Here is a 23,161-nt window from a genome sequence, read left to right on the forward strand (position 1 = left end):
AGTGAAAAAAAAAAAAAAAAAAAAAAATTCCACTGCCATATATATTCTCCTTGGGTGGCTCTCTAGAACCTTAGGGCCATATTTGCCTCCTAGTTTTGTAAGCTACAGGTGACTTTTCTAGTATGCTATTATTTTTGTGTGTATTTTTATATGCTATTATCCCTAATGTTGTTTTTCCTTCTTTTATTTTCCTTTTGTCCTTACTTTCTTGGTTTACATGTATATTTTTTTATTCTTATTTGTAGTTTTTAAAGTGATCTCAAGTTGTTTATGGGATGTGTTAGAGTATAAACTCTCTTGGTGTGATCTTAGTTGTCTGTTGGCTTCTATCACTTACACATTGACAGTTGCTCAGCCTATATCTTTGGCTTACACTCCTTAATTGCTAGACCTGGATCCATTGCTCTGTCAGCTGATCCTGGATGCCCCTCAGGCACTTCAAATTGAATTCTAGGTTACTGGCTACTCCCAGAAAAGGGAAACAACAACAACAACAACAACAACAACAAAATGACAACAAAAAACTAAGAAGCTAATCCTAAACTATTCCTTGCTTGTGTCAAAAACCTGAAAGTCATCCTAGACTGTCACCTTATGTCTAATTAAACTCAAATATTTTTTTGTTTTTAGCAAGCTTTAAAGACATTTAAATATCTTCTAGAAAAGTTAATTATGCTACAAAGAACTTTCCCTTTGCTTGAGAATACATTCTTGACCTCACCCTCAAATAATGGGTGAGTTTCAAGATATTCTCCTGTATAACCACAATACAATCATCAAAATGAGGACATAGTACTGCCATCTACTTCTCAGAGATTTACCAGTTGTATTCTTTAAAAAAAATTAAAAAATTTTTTTTAGTTGTCAGTGGACTTTATTTATTTAAATGTGGTGCTGAGAATCGAACCAAGTGCCTCATACATGCTAGGCAAGCGCTGTACCACTGAGCCACAACCCCTACTCTTCAGTAACATTCTTTGAGCCAAAGAATTCAGTTCAATTTCAAATTGCATTTAACTTTATGTCTCTTTTGTTTCCCTTAGTCATTGACAGTTCTTAGTCTTCCCTTAACTTTTATGACCTTGATCTTTGAAGATTACAAGCCCAAATTTTGAGTTTGTTTCCTCGTCATTAGATTTAAGGTACGCATCTTTGGCAGGATTATCGTAGAAGCTGTACTTTCAGTTTTCTGAAACTTCGATTTCTTCTTGAATCAGATAATATACAATTTCAATTTGTCCCATTAATGCTATGATCACTTGGTTAAGGCAGTGTATGCCATGCTTTCTATGGAAAAGTCATTCTTTATTTACTCCTTTGTAATTAATAACTGTTTTTTTTGGGGAAAAGTGCTTTGAAATTATGTAAATGCTCAATTCTTCATTAAACTTTCATTTTATTTGTTTATTTGATTTTGGACTCATCGTTTTCTTTTTAAATCAAGACTTACTGAATTGTTTGAATTATTATTTGAATAAATTATAGTATTTAGTTTGTTCCAGCTTTGATCAGTAGGAGTCAGTTTGAAGGGACTCTTGTGTTCTTTTCATCTGTCCTCATCATTCTTTAGATACTTCTTTGCTTTCTGGCACAAGATGTTCTGTTTCCCTTTTTCCTTAGCTCTGATATCTGCCATTTCTCTAAGGAACCCTGATTCCTTTTAATGGAGAATCTAGTTTAAAGGCCCAAATCTGGATGCTAGGTGTGCTTATTTCTATCATGATATTTTTGCTCCTAGGGCTTTTCAGTGGACAGAACGAGAGAGCATATGTTGTATATGTGGACATATATATGTTTACATCTCTTTATATTTTTCTTTCTGGACGTGGAAAAGTGTGCCTTCATATCTAATTTCAACCAATATTGTAAAATTCATTCTAGTTTACTCCCTTTGAATATTTGTTACTTTCTTTTCCAGCAGCAATAAGCCTATTTTTATTCTTCTTTTTTAGTGTTTTTTTTTTTTTTTTTTTTTTTTTAAGCTATTGACGGACCTTTATTTTGTTCATTTGTTTGTATGCGGTGCTGAGAATTAAATCCAGTGCCTCACATGCTAGGCAAGTGCTTTGCCTCTGAACCACACCCCCAGCCCCAATCCCATTATTCTTAATGGTTATTTTTCGATTAATTCCTTCCCCATGGATGGCCTCCTTACCTTTAGTGGGCTCTGATACTCTTCACTTCTTTGCCCTTCCTATCAAGATGCCTTATCCAATTTGGGTTTTGAAAAACCATGCTAGGCTGGTCCTTCTGTATTCTTATCTTCTTTATCTTGGGTTTTGATACCCTATGCATGGTTTCTACCCTCTTCTAAGTTGTTCCCCACCTCATCCTGCTTGGGGTCTGACTCTATTAGGGGGCCCCTGCATGAAAAGCCTTCTTATCCTGCTCCAGTGCTCTGATATCTCACACCAGGTTGTCTGTTAACATGCATACTCTTCTTAAACTGCTTTAACTCTGACACCCTATCTAGGCAACTGTCCTTAATAGATGGCTGTTTAGTTCTCCCTGTTTGGGCTATGATTTCCCACACTAACTCACTCTCCTGTGAGGGTACTTATGTCACTTTCAGATTCTGTTGCCTTATGCTAGGTTGCCCCTTACAGCATGGACATCTACCTCACACACTGACTCCCAAGTCTTGCCAAATCTTCCTATGTGAATGCTTGCTTACCCAACTCTGGGGCACTGTGGTTGTTTCTCACCACGTGTGGATGTGTGTCCTAATTTCAGGATTAAGTTGTCAGGAAGAAGTAAGGAAGTCTCATTTCTTTCCTATATTTGTTTTCTTTTGACATTCAACTTCATTGTCTTTGCCTTAGTTCTAACCCTCCTAATTCTTCCTTGAATAACTGCCACTTCATTGGTTTCCTTAGCTAAAAGTCATCTTCTATCCTGCTGTCAGACTGATATTTGTGTTAAATATCATGTTATCATGCCAATCTTCTGCTTAACCCTGGTGTTGGCTGCCATTACCTATAGTGTAGTATTCAGCCTTTTAGCATGGAGCTCAAGGTCCTTCATGACCTGACTGACATCTCCTCTACCCTCTTGTCACTCTTTGACTTTGTGCTCTAGCTGAGTCACTTCAGTCTCTTTTGCTTTCATACCTTAGTACCTGGTCTTTCTGCTTTCTGTATCATCCTTTTTTTCCTCTCCTCATTTCTTCCTTTTTCCTGGTTTACTTCTGTTGTCTTCTGAGACTAAGACGAGATGCCACTTCTTTTATAAGACCTTTTTTTAGTCATTCCATGTTTCTGTCTGCCCTTACTTCCCTCATCCACTACCTCTCACACACTTGGTTAAATCCTCTTCCTCTTGGCCCCCTGCATATTTTATTATTACTGTCCTATCTAGTCGTCATCGTCGTCTTTTTTTTTTTTTTTTTTTTAATTTGGGGATTGAACCCAGGGGCGCTTAGCTACTGAGACACATCACCAGCCCTTTTTTGTATTTTATTTAGAGACAGGGTCTTGCTGAGTTGCTAAGTGCCTCACTGAGTTGCTGAGGCTGACCTTGTACTCATGATCCTCCTGCCTCAGCCTCCTGAGTTGCTGGGATCATAGGTATGTGCCACCATGCCTGGCTGTCTTTTCTGTTCTTGAGAGTGGGAACTTTGTTGCTTGAATTCTTCACTGAAGAATATTTCTGTTCAACAGGTAGCTGATTAAAGAAAGAGATATTTGTAAAATATTTCTGTTTTATAGAATTTCTTATTCAGTAGAATTTGATGTGTCCAAATAAGCAAGGCTATGTAATTATAAGTGGTTTGTGAGTCCCATTACAAAGAACTGGAGGTTGTAATTATTGTTTTTAGGCTAGAGTTTTACCTACGGTTACATTTACTTTTGGAGAATCTCCAGTGACTTCTTGTTTTTCCTAGCAAGGTAAAAAAGAGAGTTAGGGTATTTTAAGAATTGGTTTGTTATCTTCTCTTTCTCTTCTACTGCATTTATTCCCACTGTGCATGCAAATAAGCTACAACAGTGTCCAGTGCTGTCTAGTTAGCGGATAACGTATATGCTTGACCAAGAGACAAAAGAAGGCATTTGGACAGTTAACCATTTTCTTAAGTTGATTAAATCAAGTCAATTCACTTGGTGTTTGTTATGTCGCCCCCCCCCCTTTGTGGCATTGTTTTGTATTTTATTATTATTTTTTCAAAGATCTGAGTCAAAGTATTAAGTCACTTGGTCCTATAATATATATGCAGTGGTAGTTCTCTACAAAGGTTGCAGTTGGATTCCAGGAACAGTCTCTGGTTCCTGGGCAGCAAAGTTGGCTGAAGGTTGGAACAATGTTCTCTTTTTGCCATCTGTTAGGAGAGACCAGGAATGTTGATTTGTGGGCAGAAAAGTGTTAAGAATGATCATGTTCAAATGAAGATGATGTAACAAATTAAAAAGTGATTTGTAGGCCCTTTCATCTGCCTCAGTTATTACTGCTTAGAATTTGTTTTACTCAAGCTTTTTTTTTTTCTTGCAAATTATATGTTCAGACAATACAGTGATTATCTAAAGGTGATGGTATATATTTAACAATTATTCTTCCATGACAGCATCTTAGAAGAATCGTTTTGGTGTGTTGTAATAATTATCTAAAAGAAGTGTTGCTTAATCTAATAGAAGTGTTCCAGTCCAATGAAAAAAGAAATCTCTTGGAAACCTTCATAGAAAGAAGTTTTCCTAAAGTTGAAGAGTTAACACAGTGAGCTAACTAGAACTTGTTTTAAATGAAATATCTTTTCCTTCCTTGTTCTTTTGCCCAATAACCAGGGAGTCAATTCTACTTGCCCTTTTGATAACCTAACACTGATAGTTATTTATAATGAAAAAAATTATCTTTTGAAGATTAAAAAAAAATCAGTTTCACTTATATCAGGCAATGCTTTTGTGCTATTAGGCCATTAAAATGCAGGTTTTTAGGGCAGTGCGTTCAGGATATTTATAAGGATTGTCCTGAGTTTCATTCCATATACTGCTGTGTCTTTAAGGTGGACATTCTTGTTTTTGTTTAATATTTTTATTACTTGTTGATCATCTCCAGATCTATTTTTTGTATTTTATTTAGCGACTGAGTTGCTTAGCACCTCGCTTTTGCTGAGGCTGGCTTTGAACTCGCAATCCTCCTGCCTGAGTGGGTTGTTGTAATGGCCAATGTTTTGGCCATTCTTGACGAGAGATGATGCTAAGGTTTGCACCTGTATCCAGTAGTCCATTAAATTCATGTCCTTGAATATTTAGTTTTAGCATGGGGCGAGAATCTAAATTTAANTTTCTCTGAGGATAACCAGCTGCTGCATTTCGCCTAGCCGACTCCTTGCAAAATTCCTCATTGGCAACCTTCCATAACAGGTATTGTCCTCCATTTAGCACAGCTTTACACATATTAGCCCAATCTGCTGGCGTGATGTTCAAGTTGGTAACTAAAGATATTATAGCTCATTGCTTACAAAATTTTGCCACTGTGGGCATTCCAAAACAGTTAAAAACAGATAATGCCCCTGGTTACACTTCTACCTCTTTTAAACAATTTTGCTCATCTTTGGCATTATTCATATAACAGGAATCCCATACAATCCACAGGGACAAGGCATAGTTGAAAGAGCTCATCAAACTATTAAAATGCACTTATTAAAGCAAAAAGAGGGAATTGGGAAGGGGTATATATTCCCCAAAGATAAACTTAAAATAACACTCTTTACTGTAAACTTTTTAAATTTGGATTCATCAGGGCTTAGTGCTGCGGCACCTGCCTAAGCCTCCCAAGTCGCTGGGATTACAGGAATATTTGTCTTTTCATGTCTGGTTTATTTCACTTCTGTGTTAATGTTTTCAAGGTTTAACCATTTAGCATCAGAACTTCATTTCTTTTTATGGCTAAATAATAATCCACTGTATGAATATACTGATTGTTGTTGATCTATACATCTGCTGGTGGAAACTTGGATTGTATCTACCTTTGGCAATGGTGAATAATGCTTGTTATGATTTGGATATGAGGTGTTCCCCAAAATTTCCTATGTTAATGCAGGAATGTTTAGAGTAGAAATGATTGGATTGTGAGAACTGCAACCTTATCAGTCTATCCATCCTAGTTAAGTAGACTGGGTGGTAACTGTAGGCAGGTGGGGTGTGGTTGTAGGAGTTGAGTCTATGGGGTTATGCCCTGGAAGGGATCATGTAGCTTCTTCCCCCTTCCCTCTCTCTGCTTCTTGGCCTCCACGACCTTGCTCTTCTACCACCTTGCTCCTCTACCACGACCTTCTGCCGTGATGTTCTGCAACTTGGCTGACAGCAATGGGGTTGGCCTACCATAGACTAAACCTATGGAACTGTGAGCCAAATAAACATTCTGTCCTCTAAATTGTTTTTGACTGGTATTTTGGTCTCAGTGACAAACAACAACAATAACAACAAACCTAACTAAAACAATGCTGCAGTGAACAAAATGTCATTTATTGTTTGGAATCTATTTGAGTTCCTGCTTTCAGTTCCTTGGGGTATATACCTAGGAGTGGAATTGTTTGATCATTTGATAATTCTGTTTTTAGATTTTGAGAAACTGCCAAACTTTTCCATAGCAGTTGTTCCATTTTGTATTTCCACTACCAATACATGAGGATTGCAGTTTCTCCATATCTTTTCAATGCTTGCTTGCTATTGTCTTTTTTTTTTTTTATTATATACATCCTAGTTGACATGTTGCGGTATCTCATTGAGTTTTGACTTGCATGTATCTCTTAATAGCTAATGGTGTAGAACACCTTTTCATGTACTTATTGAGCATTTGTATATCTTCTTTGGAGAAATTCCTTTTCAGCTCTTCTGCATTTTATTGATTGCATCTCCCCCTGCCTTCCCCCACCTTCTTATCTAGTTGTAAGAGTTCTTTACTGAATTGTAGGCATTCCTTATATATTCTGGATACAAGTCTCTTATCAGAGAAATGGTTTGCTATATGTTCTTCCATTCTGGAGATTGACTTTTCCCTTACTTTTTTTTTTTTTCCAAAATACCGTTATCTTTTATTTATGTATATGTGGTGCTGAGAATTGAACCCAGTGCCTGACACATGCTAGGCAAGTGCTCTACCACTGAGCTACAATCCCAGCCTGCAACTTTTCCTGTTCTTAATTGTGTCATCTGAAGCCCAAAAGTTTAAAATTTTAATCAAGTCCTATTTATCTTTTTGTTTGTATGCTTTGGTGTTGTATGTAAGAAACTATTGCTCATCCTAAAGTTATGAAAACTTACTCCTATATTTTCTCCAAAGATTTTTATAAATTTTACATTTGAGTATCATTTCAAGTTGATTTTTGTGTGTGCTGGGAAGAAGGATTCTAACTTCATTCTTTTGCATGTGGATATCCAGTTGTCCTAGAACCATTTGTTGAAAAGGCTATTCTTTCACCATTGAATTGTTTTGGCTCTTTTGTTAAAAACCAAATTGAAATTTAAAATCGACAATTGTCAATATTTTTTTCTCTGGGCTCTGAACCCTATTCATATCCTTACACTAGTCCTGCACAGTCTTGATTACTGTAGCTTTGTAGTTATTTGGAATTGAGTATATGAATTTTGTTGTTTTCAAGCTTATTTGACTCTTTCCATGTGAATTTTTTAATTTGTCAGTTTCTTCTAAGAAGTTGGCTGGGATTTTGATAGGGATAATTGGTTGTGTAGATCCCTTGGGGAGCATTGCCATCTTAATATTAAGCCTTCCAATCCATTAACATGGGATGTCTTTCCATTTGTTTATGTGATGTTTATTTTTTCCCCTGTAATATTTTTATAGTTTTCAGGGTATAAGTTTTGCAATTTTCTTGTTAAATTTATTTTACATTTATCTTATTCATTTTGATGTTATTTTAATCACAGTTAAAATCTTTCTTTTTAGTATTGTTAATTGGTAGTGTATGGAAATATAGTTTTTTAAATTGATCTTTTATTTTGTAATTGTGCTGAACTAGCTTAGTAGTTTTAATAGTTTTTAAGTGACACTCTTAGAATTTCTGTTATTCAAGATTATGTATAAAGAAATAGAGATACAAATAGAGATAGTTTTACTTCTTCCTTACCATTCTGAGTGACTTTTATCTCTTTTTCTTGCCTAATTATCCTGGCTAGAACCTCCAGTGTAGTGTTGAGTAGATGTGACAGGAATAAATGTTTTTGCCTTCTTTTTTTTTTAATATTCACTTTTTAGTTTTAGGTGGACACAATATCTTTATTTTACATGTATGTGGTGTTGAGGATCAAACCCAGTGCCCCATGCATGCTAGGCGAGCACTCTACCGCTGAGCCACAACCCCATCCCCAGTGTTTTTGCCTTCTTATTCATCTTAAAGAGAATCTTTTATTCTTTCACCATCAAGCATGGTGAAAGAATAAATATGTATAGCTATACATATTTGTAAATGCCTTTTATTGATGAAATTCCTTTCTGTTCCTAAGTCAGTGCTTTTTATCATGAAAGGAGTTTGGACTTTGTCAAATGCCTTTTCTGTGTTTGTGATCATGTGATTTTGTTCATTCTCATGATATGGTTTATTATTTCGATCTTAATTTTGGAGTGTTAAATCAACTTGGCATTCTTAGGACAATTTTTTGGGGGGTACCTGGGATTGAACTCATGGGTGCTCTACCACAGAGCTGTATCCCCAGGCCTTTTTAATTGTTTTTCCTCTGAGTTAGGACCTCACACTATGTTGCTGTGGCTGGCCTCCAACTTTTGATACACCTGTCTCAGCCTCCTGTGTAGCTGGGATTATAGGCATGCACTATAACACCTGGCTTCTTAGGATAAATCTTACAGGGGCATGGTGTACAATCCTTTTTATTATTTGCTAGATTTGTTTTGTGAATGTGGTTGTTGAGGATTTCTTTATTTCTGTATTTTCTTGTGATATGTTAGTTTGCTTTTAGTATCAGTTTAATATTGGCTTCAGAATTAGTTGGGAAAATTTTTTATTCTGCTTTTTGAAAGAATTTATGAAGAATTGGTACTAATTCTTTTAATGTTTGGTGGAATTCACCAATGTAGTCTTTTGTTTTTTGTGGAAAGTTTTAAAATTAGTAATTAAATCTCTTTATTTATTGCAAGTCCGTTCAGATTTCTACTTCTTGAGACAGTTTTGGTGGTTTGTAGTTTTCTAAGAATTCGTTCATTTAATTTATCTAATTTGTTGCATTACTTTTGTTCATGGACTTTTCTTAAAATCCTTTTTATTTATGTAAATTTGATCCTCATGGTTTCTTTTATATCTCACTCATACACTTTGTAGCTATAGCTACTGTGTGAACCAACTGCTATTTTCAGATACTAGTTCTTTGTCTGAAATACCTTTTCTCTTGATGCATTTGAGGAATTGTCATTTATCTTCAAGATAATTTTCTTCAAGTATTCTTCCCTGATTGTCCAAGCAGAGTGTTTCTTTTTTCTTTGAATTCCAGTGCACTTCTACACTTCTGTCATTGTGCCTGTGTTTTAAAAGGGCAGCTCAGGGACAGTTGTGGTACACTTCTGCAATCCCAGCTATTTGAGTGGCTAAGGCAGAAGGAATGCAGGACCAGCCTCAGTGTATTGGGACCCTGTCTCAAAATACAAAATAAAAAGGGCAGGGGATGTAGTTCAGTGATAGAGTGCCACTGGATTCAGTCCTCAGTACCTCAAAACAACAAACAAGCAAAAAACAAAAATAAAAGGGCAGTCAGCATTTTGTTCATCTCCTTTTTTTTAATGAGGAGTATGGGACTGGATACAAATTGTTTTTTAGGAATTATATATTGAATAAATACATGTGATATGAGCCATTAACCTTAATAAAAATTTGAAATATCTATGCCCATTAACCTTAATAAAAATTTGGTCCCCTTCCACTGTACCTTACAGTTTTAAAAAATCCAGTGCCTTCTTCCTGGTCACTTGCCTTCCTGTTAATCCTCCATATTCAGTGTGTCAGAAAAAAATTTGATTGATTTACCCTAATATATTTAAAAACTGTGTATTTCTGCTGGGCCCAAGGTGCATACCTGTAGTCCGTGTGACTGGGGAGGTTGGGGCAGAAGGATCACAAGTTTGAGACCAGCCTGGGCTACTTAACAAGACCTTGTATTAAAATAAAGGGTTTAGGATGTGGTTCAGTGGTAGAGCACCCCTGGGTTAAATCCCCTGTACTGTGAAAACAAACAAACCCCAAATAAAACCCCTAGGTGTTTCTTCCCATCTCAACTATCATCCTCTACATTATTCTCACTTTACTAGTTTTCCTATTCTTTCAGATCTCATCTCAGAAATTACATCTCCAGGGAAATCTTGTCTGATCCCCTAAGTATAACGTTTCTCATATACTGCTTGCCCTTGTTAGCTCTTACAGTAGCCTATATTTAAGTTACTTGTGTGCTTACTAGTTTGCCTGAACTTCTCTACTGGACCTTAAACTCTGGGAAGGTAGGGGTCTCTTACTATTTCTTTTACCTCCATATGACCAGTGCTCAGTACTAAGAAGATATAATAAATATTTATGGAAAGAATGAAGCAGTGAAAATGAGATCATTTATTTGCAAATACCTTTAAAATGAAAATTGCCGGAGAAACTTTTATTATGATGATCTTTTAACATTTAATCTGATTAATTCATTGAATTTACAATTTTTTTGTTTGGTTGAAGAGAAATTCTTAATTCTTATGGCATTTAAGGGTAGATCATCTTACTGCTGATGAGGCTTTGTTTACTAGGATTATGGAATTGGTATAACAATAACAAGTGTAGGGTAAAGTCTCTGTGGAAAGCACCATAATACTTTCTAAATGACACCTTCTGGGTAATTATCACATTTGGTTTAAGATTTCATTTGGCACAAACTGGGTTGCAGAAAGGCAAATCCTTGCATATATTCAAGTAAAGGTGATGACTTTCTTCACAATGGAGCAGAGATGAAATAGCTCCCACATTTGTTATTCTGAATGGAGCCTTGGGAAGAAATTCCAAGCAGCAGAATGCCACTTAACATTCTGCATACTATTTTGCTCTTTAGTAGTATAATTGTAAAATGAGGCAATAAAACTGGAGAGGATATAATATTTATACCTGTGCAGACACTTCACATGATAAAATGTCACTCGGGACTGTTTACTCCATACTGGTTATTTGGATAATGCTCCACCTGCCTAGTGACAGGAGGTGCTGAATCTTGCATAAATCTCGGAAAGAAGGTTAGGGTTAATATAGTGAATTTTTCAATAGGAAAAATGAATGCATCATATGTGATAATAATAATGGCTACTCTTTGAGTACTATTTTTGTATCAGCACTGTACTAGATCCCTGAGGACCAGAGAAGTACAAAAAAAAGAACATCATTGAGTACCTTCTATGTGTCAACTATTCCGCTACACACTTTGCTTCTAATATCTAAGCCTTATAAGAGTTCTGCCAGGTATATGGTGTTATCCCCATGTATATATGACTGATTCTTGTTTTTCTCATAAAAGAAATTCTAACGACCTCATTGGAGTTCTGTTATAATTATCATGTTTAAACTTTGGTGCCTTTTTTTTTTTTTTAGTTAGTTTTTTTTTTTTTTGAGACAAAAAAAATTTAATGAGAAGAGACAAAGAAACATCAAAGAGCTTTTTCTTCTGATTGCTGTGTTAGAACTTTTGCCTGAAAATAGGTTACATTCCTTCTGTTTTCAGCTGAATCCTCATTAACTTTACATTTTAATGATGTCCAGGGCAAATTACACCATTTATGGTCAGTGCCTGAAACAAATGCTTAAAGGAGACTTAGGGAAAAAAATTTTTTTTTTTTTTTTTTTTGAGTAGTGGATGTATTTACTCCAGTAATATAAATTGATCCAGGATTCTTAAAAATAAATAAATAAATAGAAAGGCGGGGGTGGGGGAAACAACCCTTGAAACATGGGGTGGTTTTCCATTACCAACTATTACAGCAACTTAATTCAGAGGAAGTTATTTCAGCTTAAAGTAAATTAACCATTGAAGAGCATAATTTTAGTATTTGGAAGTATGTAACTGGAACCAAAGTCCTGCATTTAGTTTTGAAAATAGTTTCAGTTTCTCATTTACTTGGATTTAAATTCTATTTTACCACCTAGCCTCAGAAATAATTCAGAGGTGGTAGATGCTCAATAGGAATAAATGAAGACTGCTTCTCCTAGTTATGAAAAAAGCAAGAGTGATTGAAATGCTAATATGTTGATAGACAGATTGTATTTGCACAAGAATGAGGGAATATACTGTAAGTGGAATTCTTCACAGGATTCTAAATTATTTGATTTAAAGGAACAATATGAACTGCAGAACTGTGCTTTCATTGTAAGCTTTGAATGCTTTAATTATTATTAGATGATAAATTAGAATAAAGTGTCATGTATCAGATCCTATTTATTTCTTCAACAATTACTTGATAAGTGGATTAAGGGAAATTTGATCTGTCTGTTGAGGGAACTGTAACTATAGGAATGTCCATTTAACATCAGGAATTTTATGAGGTTTATATTTCTGTTTTTTTTTTCTTTAATTGTTTATTTGCATCCCTTCTGTGTACCAGGCAATGGTGTCCTTCTATGGCTATTTTGAATGCAGTGAATGAAATTTCACTAATACAAGCTTAAGAAGGTAGGGTTGGAGGTGGAGAGATCTGTTGTACAGTGAAGGATAGGAAGCAAAATGCAGCTGGAACATCATTGGCTAGGGTGAATCCATCTCTTTCATCCTGGCTTTGCTTGTTCTTTTGTTCTCCACTGGCTTTCTTTGTTAACTACTTATCTTAGTAAGGGTTCAAAGTAGTCTATATGATTTTTCAAGCTTGGTTTCCCACCAGTAGCAGACACTTTCTGTGTTCCCAAGTTTGAGCCCAGCATGTGGCTTAGCTGGTCACCCAGGTGCTATGGTCATAATAATATAAATAAAACAGATTTTTATAAAAAAATTGATATGTTAAGGACTTACCTATAAATTAAAATGTATGCCAACCACCTATAATATTTGCAAACTGATGGAGTGGGGAAGTGGGAGGGTTTGGATGATGCTCTTGAGGGTAGTTGGAATGATTTTATCTTGAAATGTGGTTTCCTTTTTTTTTTTTTTTTTTGGTACTAGGGATTGAACCAGGGATGTTTAACCACCAAGCTACATCCCCAGTCCTTTTTATTATTTTTTAAGCTTTGAGACAGGGCCTTGCTAGGTTGCTTAGGGCCTCGATAAGTTGCTGAGGCTGGCTTGGAACCTGGGATCCTCCTGCTTCAGCCTTCTGGGTTGCTGAGATTATAGGTATGTGAGATTTCCGAGGCTGGATCTCTCAAGGGTCTAAATTTGTAATTATATCCTACTTGCAACTATGCAAGGAAATAGCGTTTAGAAAGAAAAAGAAATTTTCTTAGTTGGGGTTTCTTTCCAGGTAATAATTGGCAAAAATATTGAATGATTGGCAAAAATATTTAATGCAGTTTAAGGAAGTGGTAGAACACTTATATAGCATGTATGACCCCTTATGATTAATCTTCAGTACTGAAAAAATAATTAAATTTGAAAAATGATGATGATGATATTGAGTAGTTACAATACTAGTAGAATCTATAACTACTCAATATCATCATCATCATTTTTCTTTCTTCCTTTTTTTTTTTTTTTTGGTACCAGGGATTGAACCCCAGGGTGCTTAACCATGAGCTACATCCCCAGTACATTCTTATTTTTTATTTTGAGACAGGGTCTCACTAAGTTGCTGAGTCTGACTTTGAACTTGCAATCCTCCTGCCTCAGTCTCCCAAGCTGCTGGGATTATAAGCATGCACCACCAGCTTTTTTTTTTTTCTCCTTTTGAGACATGGTGCCTTAAGTTTTGGAAGCTGGCCTTGAACTTTTGATCCTCCTGCCTCAGATTCCTAAATTGCTGGGATTCAGGTGTGCACCATTGCCTCCAGCCACCACCATCATCATTTTTCTTGTGTGTACTTGCACTTATATGTGGTTTTACTTTCTATGGTTTCAGTTATCCACAGTCAGCTAGTCCCAAAATATTAATATTTGTCACTCTTTCAAGAGAAGGAGACCATATTTACATAACTTTTACAGTGTGTTGTTATAATTGTCCTATTAATCTCTTAATTTGCCTAATTTTTAAATTAAACTTTATCATGTATGTCTAGAAATAACAGTAGTAGCACAGCAAAGGAAACAAAATGTGAAAACACACAGAATGGGAGAAAAAATCTTTTGCTAGCTACTCTTCTGACAGAGGATTAATATCTAGAATATATAAAGAGCTCAAAATACTTTACACCAAAAAATCAAATAACCTAATTAATAAATGGGCAAATGAACTAAACAGACACTTCTCAAAAGAAGAAATACAAGTGGCCGATAAATACATGAAAAAATGTTCTATATCATTAGCAATTAGGGAAATGCAAGTCAAAACTACACTGAGATTTCACATCAGTCAAAATGGCAGTTATTGAGAATACAAATAATAATAATAAATGCTGGAGAAGATGTAGAGAAAAGGAATACTTTTACACTGTTGGTGGGACTGTAAATTAGTATAACTGTGATGGAAATCAGTATCGAAGTTCCTCAAATGACTAGATGTGGAACCACCATATGACCCAGCCATACCACCTCTCGATATTTACTCTGAAGAATTAAAGTCATTTGCTACAGTGATACATGCACACCTGTGTTTATAGCAGCACAATCACAATAGCCAAACTATGGAACCAGCATGGGTATCCATCAGCGGATGAATGGATAAAGAAAATATGGTGTGTATACACACACACACACACACACACACACACAAAATGGAGTTTTATTCAACCATAAAGAAAGCCATTTTGGAGGAAAATGAATGAGACCATCATGTTAAGTGAAATAAATCAAACTCAGAAGGTTAAGGGTTGTATGTTTTCTCTCATATGTGGAAGCTAGAGAGGAAAAAGGAAAATAAAGATGAGGGTGGATCTCTTAAAAATCAAAGGGAGATTAGTAGAGGAAAAAGGACCAAGGAGTGGGAAATGGAGAGGAGGGAAGGGGGAAATGCTGGGCAGTGATATTGGCCAAATTATATTGTTATATTATATGCATAACAATAAATCCCATCAATATATACATCTATAATGCACCAATAAAAATGAGGACATATAAGATATTAAAAAGTTAGACTGTAATACATTTACCTAATCACCTTTTTGCTACTTATCTTTTGATATTAAGTATTCTCTTTAATAATTTTTTAAAAAAATATTTTTTAGTTGTTGATGGACCTTTATTTTATTTATTTGTATGTGGTGCTGAGAATTGAAGACAGTGCCTCATGCATGCTAGGCAAGGGTGCTACCACTGAGCCACAACCCCAGCCCCTCTTTAATAATTTTTAAAACTATGCTAGCACTTTTTTCTTTTTAACCATACTTCCTCTATACTTTTATTTGAAAAAGTAAACTTACATACTTTTTTCTTTTATAGGCAGCCAAGTCTAGTGAACGAAACACCCATAATCTGTTCACTTCCTCATTTCCTTTAGACTTGTTAATTCATTAGTGAACCCAGGAACCTTATTGCCAATTAGTCTTTCCTAGTTATTTTGTGAAGGTGCACCATCAATGTGAGAGTGATATGAATGCTTTGGAAACACAGTGCCATAGAATTAGTGATATAAATTTTGTTTAAGATCAACATATAGTACCTTACTGTAATCAGGAAATAACTTGTTTATGAAGTTGTCATTAAATCTTTGGTTCAGGAAAAAATTTGTGCTATACTTGAAACTTAACGATATCACGTGTCCAGATGCAGCGAGAAATAATAGTAACTGCTGAACACCTACTGTGTATCAAACATCTTGCTGGATACTTTACACATAGCATCTTTAATACTCATAACTCTGCAAGATAGAGCACATTTCTTATTTCATTGATGAAGGTCACAAAAACTACCCTAACCACATTGTTTTTGCCAAGGTCACAGAGGAAGTTCTACTCACTTTTATGCCCTACATTCACAGAAACCCAGTGGAGCTAAAGGAAATCAGAGTGTATTTTGATAGCAAATGAGTGATTCTTTTCCACATATTTTTTCACTTCATTGGAAAGAAGTGTTTAGGAGGAATATTGTGTTGTGTGGCATTTTGAAAATCTTTGCTGTAGAATGGTACTTAGATTTTCTCTAAACTTTTGTCGATAATGAGAGGAAAATTCAAAGATTTTCATGGTAAGATATGAGGGCAATTAGAAGTTTGTGGACAGGGTCTTGGTTAACTAGACTTCTGGAAGGGGCCTTTGATTTTTAAATTTTACTTGACTGTAATTGTATATACTGATGTGTGCAATGTGGTGTTTCCATATATGTATATGTGGTGGAATGATCGATTCAGGCTAATTACCACATTCATCACCTCAAATGTTTATCAATACTTTTTGATCAGAGCTTTAAAAATTCTCTCTTTGAGGTGGGCTTTTTGTTTTTTGTTATGGAACCACGGATTGAACCCAGGGTTGCTTAAGCAGGTTCTGTCTAAATTGCTTTAAGGCCTCATCAAATTGGATTGCCAAGGCTGACTTTGAACTTGCAATCCTCCTGCCTCAGCATCCCAAGCTGCTGGGATTACAGATGTGTGCCATTGAGCCAAGTTTAGGTGTTTTGAAATACATATTAAGTATAGTCACTTTCTGTACAGTAGATTACTAGAATTTATTCCTCCTGTCTTACTGAAACCTTGTATCTTTTGATCAACACTTCCTCTTTCCTGGTCATTCCCCTACCAGCCTCTTGTAACTACAATTATATGTGGAATCTAAAACAGTCAAATTCACATGAGTAAGATCATTTGTCTCACTGTGCCTGACTTATTTCATCTAGCACACTGTTCTCAAGGTTCATTCATGTTGTTGTGACAGAATCCACCTGCCTCCTTTTTTAAAGGCTGAATAGTATTCCACTGTGTACATATGACTCTTTAGGGGAAAAAAAAAATCCTATTCATTCATTGATGGGCACTTTGGTTGCTTTTATACTAGGCTATTTTGAGTAATGCTGCAGTGAACATGAGAGTACAGATACCTTGTCAACACCCAAAGTTCAGTTCCATTTGGCTCATAATCAAAAGTGGAATTGCTAGATCACAGGTAATTCTATTTTTAGTTTTTTGAGGAACTTCCATTCTGTTCTCCACAATGGCTCTACTAATTTACAGTACCACCATTCATGCATGTACAAGGGTTCCATTTTCCCCTTTAGTTTTTGAATTTATCCTTGGGTATATGTGTGTGGTGGTGGTGGGGGTGGGCTGTGACAAGCGTGCTTTGCCATGGTAGAACTACCTTCACCACTAGAGCTACAACAGATCCCCCCACCCCGGCCCTGCCTTCTGATTGTATAGTTGAAGCTTTCTTTTATCATTTTGCTGTTTTATGTGTTTGTGAAAAATCAGTTGCGTTGTAAAAATTTTTACTTCCTGGAAACCAGAAATCCATTCAGCAAGTGTTCCTGCCCTGACCACTTCCTCTTCATTATTTCTAAATGGTAGTGCTGTGCCTGAAGCATTCCAGGCGTTCATCTAGCTAGGATTCCTTTTTCACATTTGTTGTTTGGTGCATTTTCTCCTGTTTTATTTTGTTCCTTTGTCCTGATTAGTTCGCCAAGTATAATAGCAGACATTTTTTTTTCCTCTGAAAAGCAAGTTATTTTAGAGGGAGAGTTTACCAGTGATAAGAACCGTTTATGTCCTAAGCAATTGATTTGTAATTAATGTTGCCTGGGCTTTCACATGTTGGCAGAATTGCTAACAGCTTGCAGTATTTTTTTTTTTAAATTCTCTTTTCTTTTTGGTATTTTGACAATGTCATTCATATCTCATGAAAAAGTACCTCAGACAGGTTAAATGTGTTAAAGCATGGAATGAAAAGGATGGAAGGAGACCCAGTGCTGCCTAGAAACCTTGATCTTTTGCCAAAGTATTTAAACAATTTAGTGTTTTGGTTTCCTAGCTCCAAGCTGCTTCTCAAATCCCTTGCTAATTAATCCAGTTAATGCTTTGTGGACTTACTATATGCAGTGCTTTGGCTTGCTCGGCTATCATTGAGAAGTCCGTTTTGTTTCTCGAGCAAACCTAAGCTCTGCTCTGGTGCAGTGCTACACAGGGGGCTTGTGGTGTGCAGTTCTGGGTTTTAAAAATCCTCATCTCTGTATATAAATGTACATATATGTGCATGTTCTCTGCAGTTTATGGTTCTTAGGTTATAAATTTTAAGATAAAAGACAAAAATATAAAGTATATATAGAAAACTGATCTTTCACACTACATAACTGATTGAATGCTTCCTCTGTCACTTATTGTGTGAATTGTGTAAATTATTTGACTTTGTATGCCTCAAATTTTTCATCTGTAAAATGAGGAAAATAATCCTATCTTCCTCAGAATGTTGTTGTAGGGATAAAGTCAAGTTTCTTAACATTTAGCAAGTGCCCAGTACATGGTAAAACTCAGTAAACAATGACCACTTTATTACTCTGTTAAGATCCTTATGTGTTGAATAAATTAACTTCTTTTGGTACTTGCTAAATTTTGGAGGAGATAAGTCCTTTAATCTATTTTTCTCTTGGCAAAGGATCTTTAAATATCTCAATTTGTGTCAAGGGTATAAAAATCAAGTGCTTATTCTTTTAACAGTAGTGATAAAACAGCTGTGCTCTGCTTGAGTGTTATTTTAAGAACCATTGTTGTGGGTTGTTAATTCAAATGATCCTTTTTTTTTTGGTAGTGAGGATTGAACTCAGGGGTACTTGACCATTGAGCCACATCCCTAGCCCTATTTTGTATTTCATTTAGAGACAGGGTCTAACTGAGTTACTTAGTGCCTCGCAGTTGCTGAGGCTGGCTTCGAACTCGCGATTCTCCTGTCTCAGCCTCCCAAGCCTCTGGGATTACATGTGTGCGCCTCTGTGCCTGGCATTTCAAATGATCTTAAAGTCTGAAAGGTCAATTCTTTTATAAGCATACTTGAAAATTTAGGCATAGAAAATTACAATGGACTAATTTTTGTGTTCTGGTTAAATAGTTAAACATGGAGGATATGAATAATATTCACTGTTTTCGAAGCTTCGGGATGACATATTCTGCTAACCCATTTCTGAAAACCATATATTATGCCTTTTAAACTCAGAGTATGTCCTGGTGATTAGGAATTAGCAGTGTCTTCATTTGATCATTAAAGGAAATTTCACCTTGCTCCCAAATTGATGGAGAGGAAAATTGGCTGCCAAAACATGTACTGCTCTATGTTTTTTTCCAGCTAATCATTTTTGTTTTTATTTTAGAAAAACTTTTTTACAACATAAGAATAGGAACAGACAAGAAAATGCAGAAATAAAAGTTAACAGCTTTATGACATCACAAAGTTAACATCCACAGAATCCTACCCAGGCCAAGAAATAGGACAATGCTAAGCATCTTGTTAAACAAGTTTTCCTCACAGGCCCTTCCTCCCCTCAATTCTCACTAAAGACAGCCATCATCTTAACTGCAATAGCATCGACCATTTTTGCCTGTTTTTGAACATATGTAAATGGAGTTATATAAATGAGGTTATTAAGAGTGGAGATTTCATTTAATTTTTTACTTGGTTTCTTTTGTTTAACATTATATTTGTGGGATTGTCTCTGTAGTGTTTACCTATGGTGTGCTCATTTTCATTGCTGTATAATATCCCATCATAGGACTATTCTGCAGTTGATCCATTCTGCTATTTGTAGACATTTATGTTTCCCTCTTGGTTTTAGCTATTTCCAGTAATGTAGCTATGACATTATGAATATATCTTGTGTTTTTGTACTTCTGTTTCAGCTAGGTATATAATTAAGAGTGAAGTTGCTGAGTCATAATATGTCTGTGTGTGTGTGTGTGTGTGTGTGTGTGTGTATATATATATGATTTTAGGTAAAATTGTAAGTATTTTTCCAATGTTGGCTCAATTAGCATCCCCATTGGCTGTATGTGATTCCTCTTGTTTCATATTCTCACCAATACAATATTAAAAGTATTTTCAGTATTAAAGTGTTTTGTGGCTCTATGGTAGAGTGCTTGCCTAGGCATGCGTGAGGCACTGGGTTCGATCCCCAGCACCACATAAAAAATAAATAAAGATATTGTGCCCATCTACAACCAAAACAAACAAACAAACAAACAAATAAATAAATAAAAGTATTTTCAGGGATTGGTTCAGTGATAGAACACTTGGCTAGCACATGTGTGGCACTGGTTTCTATTCTTAGCATCACATAAAAATAAATAAAGGCATTGTATCCATATACAACATTAAAAAAAAAAAAAGGATTTTCAGGGCTGGGGTTATTGCTGAGTGGTAGATTGCTTTCCTAGCATGGCTGAGGCCATAGGTTTGATACCTGGCAATAAAATGTCTCCATTTTAGCTACTCAGGTGACTGTGTAGTATATTTCATTTTGATTTTAATTTGCATTTTCTTGATTACTAATGAAATTGAAAGTCTTTTAACATAATTATTTTTCTTTTTTAAATTTTTTTTGGTGCATTGTAAATACACATAATAATGGGATTCATTATGCCATATGTGTACATGCAGATAATTTGCTTAATCTCATTTCCTTCTCCCTCCCCTTCTCTCTCTCTTTCTCCTTCCCTGTGATCCACTTGCTCTATTCTAATAATCTCTCTTTTATTATTATTTCAGTTAATGCATTGTAAATATATATGTGAGTCTGATTTTATATTAATATAATCTGTCAATGGACCTTTATGTTATTTATGTGGTGGAACCTAGTACCTCACGCATGCTAGCTCTATCACTGAGCTACAACTCCAGCCCCTTAGGTTGATTTCTTATTTTGGCTTTAGAAATAATGTTGCAGTGAATATTTCTGAATGTGGTGGCTTTTTCTGAACGTAAATTTTTATTTTTCATGTAGTTTAATTTATTAATATTTGATTTATGGATAGTGCTTTTTGTATTCTATTTTAAAAAACTTTTCCCTATTCTTAAAGATTTTCTCCTATTTATCTTTATTCTGAAGTTTAATTTTGACTTTCTTACGCAGCTCTACAATGCACCTGAAATTGATTTTTTTGTTGTTGTGATGTGTAAGGTATAGGGCTTATTATGACTGTCTTACCATAAAGTTCTTCAATAGAAGCAGCACTATTTATTAAAAAGATCATCTTTTCTGTACTTTTTTGCAGTGCTACTTTGCATTAATCAAGTGTCAATGCATGTGTTGGTCCTGCCTTAATTTGTTTATCTATCCTTGTACCAATACCAACTGAAATACCAAGCTTTATAAAACAAGTTCTAATATCTAGTATACTAAGTCCTATTTTGTTAAAAGTTTTTTCTTTGTATTGTTAGGCCTCGTAATTTAATGTAATTTTTGAATTGGGTTATTAATTTCCTTAAAACATGCTAGGATTTTGATTGCAGTATCACTGAGTTGCCATAAATATGGAAAGATTCTTTTATTTATATATTAATTTTCACATACATGACATGTCCCTTGATTTAATTTAGGTCTTTTGCCATTTCTTTCAATTACTTTAAGTGTCTCTGTATAAGTCGTATTTATTTTCATTAAGCTTACTAACTTAAAGGAGGTCTCTGTGATTGTGGTTGGTATTTTATAGTTTTCTAAATATTTCTGAATGAATACGTTGAAACAAATTTTGAAATTTGATTTTTGTATTTAACAATTTTGCTGAACATTGATTCTCATAATTTATCTGTAGACTTCTGGATTTATATATATACAGTCATGTCTGCAAGTTAAGTTTTATTTTAATTCTTGTATCTTCCTTTCTTGTTCTTACTACATTGGATAGGACTAGCAATATAATGTTGAATGGGACTAATGATGAAATTCCTACCTTTTCCTCTCTTTTGGAGGGAAAACTTTCAGCATTTCAACTTTCAGTATGATTTGTCTATAGTTTTTTAAATATTGAGTTCTTTGATCATAACTCGCTTACAGTAAATTGAATAGATCTTAAGCACACAGTTTGAATTTTGAAAGATGTATGTCTGTAGTTAACACCCCAATCAAAATATAGATCAACTTTCTATATTCTTTTCCAGTTTTTTCCAAACCTCCAAATAATCATACATTAATTTTGCTCTCTGAAACTTTATATAAAGCAGATTCTATAATATATCCTTTTGGTTCTGGCTCTCTCTCTCTCTCTCTCTCTCTCTCTCTCTCTCTATTATATATATATATATATATATACACACACACATATATATATCTCAATTTTTTTGAGAATCACCTATATTTCTACACGTAGAACTTTTTCTTTTATTGATAGGCAGTCTCATTGTATGAGTATTATTTATTTTATTCAGGGGAGGCATAGTTATTTAAAAATAAGTATCCATTATCAGATATTTGCCTTTGTGTTCCTAGTTTGTTATATCACGAAAGTTAAGTTGAATTTAATACATGTTTTTCCTCTTGAGATAATCATATGATTGATTTTTCTAATTTTTTTCAGTTGATGTGGTGAATGGCATTAAATACTTATACCATTTTTATATTATTGGAATAAATTGATTGTATAAACTCCACTGTAATATATTATCCTCTTAATATATTCTTGGATTTCTTTTGCTAAAATTTTGTTCAGAGTTTTTACATCAATGTAAATCAGGGAGATAGCCCCAAACATTTCTTTCTTACATTGTCCTTTTTCAGATTTTGATATGGGGGCTTTGTTGGCCTCATACAATAAATCTAAAAAGTGTTTCCTCTTTATTTTCTGAAATATTTTGTGTAAGATTGGTATTTAAGGAAAAAAACTTTTTTCCTTAAAAGATTGAAAGAATTCTTCAGTTAAGTTATAAGAGCTTGTGGTTTTCTTTGTTAGACATCTTTTAATTATCACTCACTTTCGTTAACAGTTATAGTATTCAGCTGGGTACAGTGGCCCATGCCTGTAATCCTAGAGGCTTGAGAGGTTGAGGCAGGAGGATCATGAGTTCAAAGCCAGCCTCAGCAAAAGCAAGACTCTAAGCAACTCAGTAAGACCCTGTCCCTAAATAAAATTCAAAATAGGGCTGAGGATGTGACTCAATGGTCAAGTGCCCCTGAGTTCAATCCCTGGTACCCCCCCC

The 23,161-nt window shown here is 35.0% G+C and overlaps 1 protein-coding gene and 1 long non-coding RNA gene across 22 annotated transcripts in view; both read left to right on the plus strand.

Annotated features, from left to right (window-relative positions):
- Dennd1a (DENN domain containing 1A) overlaps nt 1-23,161 on the plus strand; it is a 462,364-nt gene that overhangs the window by 21,587 nt on the left and 417,616 nt on the right. The window lies entirely within an intron of this gene.
- Nucleotides 22-3,430, plus strand: LOC125619654. The gene is made up of 2 exons (XR_007351188.1): nt 22-826; nt 862-3,430. It is a non-coding gene; the product is annotated as an uncharacterized LOC125619654 (long non-coding RNA).

The sequence above is a fragment of the Marmota marmota genome, unplaced genomic scaffold (assembly GCF_001458135.2).
Source record: "Marmota marmota marmota unplaced genomic scaffold, marMar, whole genome shotgun sequence".
NCBI lineage: Eukaryota > Metazoa > Chordata > Mammalia > Rodentia > Sciuridae > Marmota > Marmota marmota.